The following is a 9,782-nucleotide window of genomic DNA, read 5'->3' on the forward strand; positions in this document are numbered from 1 at the left end:
CACGTATGTATGTATGTTGCACCGTGTACGCTGACTGCACCCGTACGGTTCGCCGTCTCTCGTACACCATCGATCTCCCATTTACGCAACGTTATCGCGTTTGTGGAAGTCTAGGAATAATTAATCTGCGGTCGCTATCATGAAATATTATGTATCTCGCCTGTATTATGATATGGGTACTTCATGCTCAAATTTTCAAGACTATACTTATGGAAGAACTGATCTTCAATCAAAGCTGGCTTTGATCATTTGTAGTATACAACAGAGTTCGGACTACGAACGATTTTATCAATATCCTGTGAGAGTACAGTTGGAAAATTTATCACATTTAAATTTAACACATTTCACATGTCCTACGGTCTACTCAAATTTTTGTGTTAACAAGATAAATACGTTAGAAAAACAATATAACAAATATTATGTGAAAAATAACAAAAAAATAATACTAACACAATTTGTAAGCAAACCGTAGGATATTTTTTAAATGTAATTATACATATTTATTTACTAAATCAACACGCATTTTATCCATTTATCTAAAAATTTACGTTTTAAACATATTATATTTTTATTATATAAACACTTACTCATAAATTGTGTTATTTTGACGCAATACTGAATCAATAAGAAATGTTAAACATCAATCGCACACAAAATATTTTAAATAATATAATTACATTATATAAAATTAATTCAAATACGTGAAAAATTCAACACCAAATTTTAACAAGAACTTGAGTGGACCATTCTCAACACAAATAAAAAATGTTTTTACTGTGTATGTGTACTGTCTTCTCCCTACACACACACGTACGCACGTACTATAATCTCACTCTAATTGAAGAACCTATTCTGTAACTCTTAACGACTGCATTACAATATCGTTGCGCAGCTTTTTCACCAAGCACAACCTGCGCAACGACACTATAACGCTACAGTTACAGACGTTAAGAGATACAGAATAGGCTCCTTAGACTGTTTTAGTCTATGATATTAATCCTAGCTGTACTCTTTTTTTTACCCTTGATATACATACTCGGGATTCCTGGGACCCCATTCATATTTGTTACCGTAACTTCCATAAAAATGTACATACTTCAATTAATTTTTTTTCAACCGATGGACAATTTATTGCAGAATTAAATAATAAATTGATTGAATTACTACTTAACAAATACATAATGTGTAAAAGTCGACAGCATTAAAAAGCTTCGAGATAAATAGATTCAAAAAAAAAAATAAAAGCTCAGAAACACGAAAAAAATCTCGATTTAGCAAATTGCATTGAGATTTCTGGGACTCCAGTGTGTATAGCCAGGATTAATTAACTTTCTATCGCAGTATTGGACTTAATAAGGTACAGTCAACTTGTAGATTCTGATAGATCAACTTATATATGATAATACAAATTTATTATTAAAGTTTTCACAAGTGTGTGACTTTTTTAAAATATTTATACTATACACAGATTACGGACGAAGAGTAAAAATTTCACATTGCTGACGGAGGATTAAGATTATAAAACTGAAATAATATAAGTTAGAGTGAAATAGTGTGTGTGTGTGTGTGTGTGTGTGTGTGTGTGTGTGTGTGTGTGTGTGTGTATTTTTCTTTCTCGTCGAACTTTGGCAAAATCGTTCAAGGCTAAACTTCATTATCGAGCCTCTAATTTATAGTAAACAATCGATGAATTCGTGGAAGAGTAATGCGAAACGTTGCTGACATTTAAATCACACAAACAAGTTGGTTTACTTATTCCTACCGCACTGTTACGTTCAAATCTGACATTCACGATTGTTTTCATTGTCAGTATTGTTATGGAATGTTGTCTTACTGAATATAAAATATAACAATAAGTAATAGTCTCCCTAACATTCAGCATGTAATTTATTCCGACTAGTAACAAATGTCCCGTAGTGACCCTGAACACTATTTAACCGTCACACCGTGTGCGCTGGGAACCATATAACGCATAGTCATATAAATCTATCAGAGAGCGAAACCCCGAGCTCTTTTATTTATCTTCGCGCGGATCGTGCAAGTCTCCCCTATCTATAATTGTGGATCCAGATATTTCCTTTAGTATCATACCGCCACGATATGTTCTATGTTTTAAGTTTTATAACTGTCAAAAAGTGAAGCGTGCACACATCTGTGTACTTTACAAGCTTTCCCCTTGATTCACTAAACACAAACTTTGCGAAATCTAAAGTGAATGTACATACAAGCAGAAATAGAATTCAACAAGCACTGCTATTTTAAATTACAAAAATTTAGTACACCGATTTTGGTATGCGATCAGTGGATGGTATTGACGTGACAATATTGATAGAATTATAAACAATACGTTATAATTAGGGTGACTAACTGTCCCGAATTTTACAGGACATCCCGATTTTCGACTTTTTATATAGATGTATAATGTAAATTGACGTAAAATTCATAAATATAAGGATCTTTTGCACCAATCTCCTATTAAGTTAACCAACGGTTAACTTTAACTAATTCGCAGTAGTAGATCATCGTTTCATTTTATTATAATCTTATTAATCTTATTAATAAATAAATCCTTTATTAACATAGCTATATATATATTTTATTTAATTTGCTTAGTATTATATACGTGAGGTATACGTGTTTTTATAATCCAACGTATATTTTTGTGTTTCGATACGTTAAGGTTGATACCCCAAAATTGGTTGATCAAGAGTTGGTCACCTACATGAATGTGAGCACAAAAATATGCATTCCTACGCCAAGTCTGCGGTCCATGTTTCGGTCCATGATCACAAAAGGCTCTTCAAAAATATCGTTAGCTTATCATTCGTTAGTTCCCCGACGAGAAATTAGAGAAGTTCCAACTAATACAGCAGACTTTACGACAGTACGGCGCCTTTTCAATGCGATCATTAAGCGATATCTTATCGAATGCAGTTCGATGTCAATCTTTATCAGCAAGAGGAAAAAAGTGGGAGGAAGAATTGCGTTGCATCCTAAAAAAAGAATGCACGTTTACGCTAGTCGTCTTGGTTGCCGGTCGTGAAACCTCCGCGAGGGGTAAACACGACCGCTTTTACGACCTACTCTCAAGATTGGCTTCCTTCCCGAGAAAGAGGGCTAAATATCTGCTTCTCTTTTCTCTTACTCTTCTCCGCGCCGACGACAGCTGCAGCCGCGTCGCTTTATAACGTTTACACAAGCGGTCCGATTTTTCAACTACATTGACCGATGCTGAGTGCTTGCACACGTTCAACATCTACACGGTGACACGTAGAATTGTCGAGTACAGCAGGGCAGTTGATGTAACGTGACGGATTTCAAAAGAGGCGAAGGAGATTTGAAGACCCGTAAACATTAAAGATCAGAGAGAACTCCGTTTTACGATGATGGCCAGAAAATCGCCTTTAACCTTTAACTGCTAATTAAATAAAATTACAAGAATTTTTAATAAAAAATAATAGAATAAAAGCCTAGAGATTATTATAAATGAAAGCAAAATATCATCTCTCATTACATTTTTTTTCCATCTATAATATTCTTGAAAATTTCTTATATAATAAAATAAATTAATAAATATGAAAATAATCATAAATCTCTAATTTCGTAACGTATAAAAATCTAGAATTAATTAACAAAAAGATTACAGTAATTAAAAGATTAAAGTAACTTAAATATATTCCACTATCGAGATACTTAGGATTTTATCCTTTAATAATTCTAAGGATGCCACGAGATAATGATAAAATGTATTTCTCTTCAACTCCTTCCGGTGAATCAAAAGCGACAAGAAAATGACTTGTCTCGGCGCGGACGCAAGGGGTTGTTTCCTCATAACCGTCTGGGGTAGTTTCATGAGCACAGTCCCTCTCATCGGAGCACTTCTTGATTATTATTCGCGGTACATAGCGCACGGTCCCTCTCGCAGACGTCATAGGTCTGGAAGGGAGAAAGTTCGTGCCGGTAAAAGCGGAACTTGGCTCGTTATGCTAGCGAATCCTTTTCCCAATGTGTACACGCGACCCCAGTAACGACAATCTTTTAAATCGAAAGATTGCTTTTGGAACCTTAAAGAGTTTTCACATTTCCATAAGATTATCCGTAATAAGTTTAAATCAGATAAAATGACAATTCGGCTTAAGTGCATCCGTGCGATTGGAATCTTAATAACAGTCGATTTTTCGATAAAATATAATGAAATCAAGTTACAAGTTGTTAATATTGAAAAATATTAAATTATCTTGATACGTGTACAGACCATTCCTCTCTATTAATTCTACGTTATTTACTCATATGATTTTTTAATTACTCACGTGTAGGGCGTTTCTGATATTCTAACATTATACCACAATTTTTATTATTCTCTTTGACGATCTGACAATGAAACATTTAACAATTAAAGTAAAAATTGTTCTATCCTTTACACATAAAGAGAGAAATAGTTTTTTTTAATTTTAAAACGATTGACATCAAATACATGTGCAAATAGCGTTCATACATTTAGTGAATTTATAAAATTAAAATGTCCGAAACAATCCATGCGAGTAACGAAGGTTATATAATCAAGTTATTGATATTTTAAATATTGATTTTAAATTTGACTAATAATTATATTATATATTATTACGTGCAAAGCTCATAAATATATGCAATTACAAAGTGTTCACTGAAATCCTGTAAAAAAAAAATAACTTGAGAATTCCCGGAGTTTTTCTACGTATTTTTGTACAAAATTCCAGGTAAAAAATCAGAAAATTTTTTAATAGAACTTTGAAATAAATCGAAGTGAAAAGAGCAACGCAAACGAACTATGTATATTGTAAATTAGTAGAAGATAAGGAATAGTAGAAGATAAGATTACACGAGATTATATTTATCACTTTCTACTAGAGTTACGAAACCTAAAATAGTATATAAAAGTCACTATATATAATATCAATGAGATACTTTGTTCTGAACAACTGTATGTCTATTAATATTCTAATTCTATTATTATCCCAATTTTCTTATAAAAACTCGCGAGACACACGAGAATGTACGTGAATATACACGGATGTGTATGCCATATTCGTTGCAAATCAATTATCAATATTTTGCATTATTGAAAAAAAAAATGATCAAAGAAATAATATTTTCAAAAAAGACAGTATTTAAATTTAAAAATAAAATTTCAAAAATGAATACAGATAGAATTCTATGAAAATCCCTGACACACTCTCACTCTCTCTCTCTCTCTCTCTCTCTCTCTCTCTCTCTCTCTCTCTCTCTCTCTCAATGATAAAAAAGAAATCCCTTGAAAATTCCAGCTTTTCCAGATTTCTCCAGGTATAATTTATTATCTTATATTTATTATACCTTATATATATATATTGTTAGACAAATTTCTTATAAAATGCAAACATAAACGGAATAATAGTAATATTTATATATCGAACCCTTCCAATTTCCCAAAAGGTTCTCGCAGCGTTTCTCTTCCCCTTGCAGTAGAAACTTCCTGTATCAATTAGAATGGCTCCCAGCGCGGATATATGTAACGCACGCGAATGCATAATTCATTGCGTGCACGTAGAATGCGCACTTTATCACGCGGTTCGCAGCCGGTAAACCGCACGGACATGAATTATGCGCGGGTCATCATTTAGGACGAAACTCGCGCGCGCGCGTGTGAAAGAAAAAAATTCACCCACCCACCCCCTTTCGTACTTTAACCGATCCTACAACACCCCCTCACTCACGTGCACGAATCGCCGTGTGTTTTCACGGGGCATACCAAATGAGGGAGCAACCACTATCTAAAATATTGTCCCACAGATTACACGACTTCATTCGGTTTCATACGATTTCATCTGATTACGAATTTCCTTCACTACATATGAAGTCATTTGGTAAAATAAACGATTTTATCTAATATTATACAATGCTTTCTCTCGATTGCATACTTAATTATCGGATTATATATACATGAGGATTTCATTTAAATATTATGATTTCAGGAACATTATACGATTACAGTAAGTGATTGTCCCTCCCCTCGATGCCGAGGGGTGTTCCACGCATGTCATGGTCTTTACACGAAACATTGCTAGGTACAAATAATTGTGTTCACCGTTCCGCCTTCTAGACATTTTGAGTACCATAAAAAGTTCACGCTCTCTTAGAATGCTCTCGCGGCTTTGGTGCTGAGAGCCGCTGCTCCCGAGAAGCTGTGCTGAGACGTGGACGCGTATACAGACGCGTTTATTAAAAGAAAAAAAGAAAACAGGAAGTACAGAAGGATAAAAAGAATCAAAAGCAAGGAGACGCGAGAACCCAGCGAACACTGACGCCCTTTTAGCGAGGGTGAAGTGCAACCGTTTGCTCTTGCCCCGAGGAAATGTGCGAGAAGAGCAAGAGAGAAAGAGAAATAAAACGCTGATGACGTGCCCCGAAACGATGAAGACAAGCACTGTTATTTTCTCAAGAATTGGCTTAACCATTTCACTCGGTAATGACTTATATACGAGTGGAAAGAAGTGCCAGGACTATGTTTTTGTGGCCGCCCCATGTTGGATCCGCTATTTTGAATTTTTCCCTGAATTCGTCATCAGCGATAAAAAAAATCCTTACAGATAAACTTCCATGTAATATACGGAATTATTCGCTTTCAGTTTTGACGAAAAACATTTATTTCGGTCCATCAATAAACTGGTTAATTGGAAGCTTATCCTTGTGGAAATTTCATGTATTTTTCGAATACTGGATAGTTATATTAACTCCTCTAATAACTGAAGTAAAACTACTTAAGATCCCAATCAAGATGTAACGCTTGCAGTTACTACGAACAAAAGATGTGCAAATCTGAATCCACTTACTGAACAAAAAAGGGACAATAAATGGATTACGCAGTATTTTAATCAATGATAATCTTTTAATACTAAACAATAACTGGACAAGTCTACGTAAATTGCACATGTAAGGTGCTTTTCATTTAGGGTACATTCCACTTAAGGTCCGCAAACACTCACATGCATCATCCTTGTTTAATATTTGATGACAAGAAAGATGAAATGATACTCGCGAGCGTTGTAAAATGGAACGCATTCTTAGCCGCGGTTTTACAACTCATAGTTAACTTTTAACCGAGGTTTAATTTATTCCTCATCTCTTTTTAATGCTAGAATTGGAAAGAGACGAGACATAAAGTTGAACCTCAGTTAAGAGTTAACCGTGAGTTGTGAAACTGAGCCTTATGCCTATTTCCATCAACGTAGATTGCTCTCCTTTGTCTTTTTCTAATTCTAAAGATTAGAAAAAGACAAAGAGTAAGTTGAACCGAGATTAAAGTTAATCTACGTTGGTGAAAATGGACATTAATGACACAAATCGACACAGCCAAGAAAGATAGAATGATTTTATCTTTCTTGGCACTCAGAGAAGATAAGATAAATAACAAAGATAGAAAGACTCTTGTGTGGACTTATCGTCACTAAATGAAAGTAAAATAAAAGAAATTTATTTTTATCAGGAAAATTAAGTCACTAAATAAAACTCTATCATATCCTTATCCATTTCCTATGCAGTATTGCTACAACTAATAAGAGTACAGTAATATTGATGGTAATTGGATGTGGATGTCTAAAGAAAACTGTATACATTTCTACCATGGTACTATCATTTTCTGCAGACAATGTACAGAATTTATTTCTAATTCGCAAATACGATAGATAAGATTGAATAATAAATAATTATCTATCCCTCAAAGAGAAAAGATCTTTTTCGTTTTTAAAATTAATTAAATTATTTTCGCGATTTAAATAATATTACAATTTTTATACTCATCTCATTTTTATATTCGTTTTAATATATATAAAAAAAAAAATGATTATCGTCCTATCTGCTTATTCGACTCTCTGCTGATCGAACGAATCGCGAAAGCGATTGGGAACAAAGTTACCGCGTTGGAAAGTAATTGTTATACAATGACACTCTATGGAAAAATACAAGAAAAGCCAAATCTGTCCGCGATTCCCATTCGCAGAAACCAGTCAAAGAGAGAATTCGTTCGATAAGAGAAGAAAAAAAACGAGAGATTTGATACGAGTGTGGAATGTACCATTTTCGGAGTAAGTATGCATAATGACAATATGAGCGAATGAATTTCAAAGAACCCGTTGTCGTCGATTGGGTACTTCGCTCTCCCTTTGCTCTCGCTCTTCGAAATATATTACCCGCGTTTCCCGAGCGCTATCGCAGAGGTCATCAAACGCTTGCGCTCGTGCTTTGAGTCGCCGTGACCTCGCAATCGACGCGGCCAGGAGGGAACAGACGTCGGAGAGAGACGAGAAAGGCGTGTTTCCTGCCGAAAGATGAGCCGGAATTTCGGTATCTCCTACGATAGAAGGTTTATCTTACGATTCCACGTGCCGACGGGACGACAAACGCCGGATGAAGAAGTTCTGTTACCGAGAAAATTCGTCCTCCAATGGACGTCCCCAAGATAACATCAATCCGAGATATCTGTCCGCGCTGTCAGACGCTCGTTAGTAATTCGTTATCTAGCTGTGCAACGTCTTTCTCTGCTGGTTAAAAGAGCTAGTTTACGAGGTATTTCAGTTTGTGAAAATAAAATGCCAAACAATTTTTAGAAGTATATTATATATATGCGCGAAAAAAAATGACGTGTGAACAGTAAACCAAGCAGTCTAATCGAAAACAATCTCGTTTAATTCAACGACACGCTAAACAAAATTTGTTAAATTTTAATAAATATTTATTTGAACAGCATTAAATATTTACTAAATGCAAACGTATTTATTTGAAATCATTAATTTGAATGAAGTATTACTGTTTTATTGAATAAATATTTATTTACTCTAACTAAATATTTCGTTAGGTATTATTTAAATAAATATTTATTAAAACTTAATAAGTTTTTTTCAGCGTAATATTAATTAAGCAAATAATATTTTATTAAAACAAGAATATCGCGCATTTCTTTCATTGAATTAACAAGACGTTTTTCTCTACTGTTTAAAAGTTGTTTTACTAATATAATTTTTTTCTATGGGCGAATATAATTATGTGCGCAAAAAAAAAAAAAGAAAAGAAAAAAATACGTGCGAGAAACGTGAAAGACGTCGCGGCGAGTTCTTGAGACGCTCAAAAATAATTGGATGGAAATTGTACGTACATTCGCGATGCGCATCCGCGCATTCCGTGCCGCAAGTGCAGTTGCAACGTGTCCGAGTATGTGCGCGTGTCGCGGCTGGCGTCTCCAAAAAAAGAATGTCGGTTTCGTTCTTTATACATGTTACGCGCCACCCGCGTCTTTATTATAGCATCTCATTCTCTCTTTGTTTCTTTCCGGAGTCGTTTCAGCAGCCCATGGGATCAAAGGGCTAATATGATTTCTCTCTCTCTCTCTCTCTCTCTCTCTCTCTCTCTCTCTCTCTCTCTCTCTCTTTCCTCTGCCGCTCCCTGCAGCGAGACACGCGTACGCTACGTCACGCAACGACTGAACGAGAGAAGAGAAAGAACGAGCGAGAGGCTAATAACCCGCGAGTGGGAAGAAGACGAGAAACGCGCCGCGAGTAATCGCGCAGCACGCTGAATAACATTCGGCGTATAAAATAAACGCGCGCGCCGCGCCGGCCGCGTACAAAGGGCTCTTAGTGGCGAGCGGTGTAAAAAAAGCCGTCGTTCGCGGGAGAGGGAAGTAAACGAGTTAAGGCTGGTAAGAAACGGAGGAGGAGAGCGAAGGAGAGATCTCCGGGCCTCATCGACGGGGGGGGGGGGGGGGGGGGCGG

The 9,782-nt window shown here is 35.6% G+C and overlaps 1 protein-coding gene across 1 annotated transcript in view; it reads right to left on the reverse strand.

Annotated features, from left to right (window-relative positions):
* Window positions 1-9,782, reverse strand: part of LOC108751966 (tyrosine-protein kinase-like otk) — a 59,343-nt gene that overhangs the window by 44,019 nt on the left and 5,542 nt on the right. The gene's annotated exons all lie outside the window — the stretch shown is intronic.

The sequence above is a fragment of the Trachymyrmex septentrionalis genome, unplaced genomic scaffold (assembly GCF_001594115.1).
Source record: "Trachymyrmex septentrionalis isolate Tsep2-gDNA-1 unplaced genomic scaffold, Tsep1.0 scaffold53, whole genome shotgun sequence".
NCBI classification, from domain to species: domain Eukaryota; kingdom Metazoa; phylum Arthropoda; class Insecta; order Hymenoptera; family Formicidae; genus Trachymyrmex; species Trachymyrmex septentrionalis.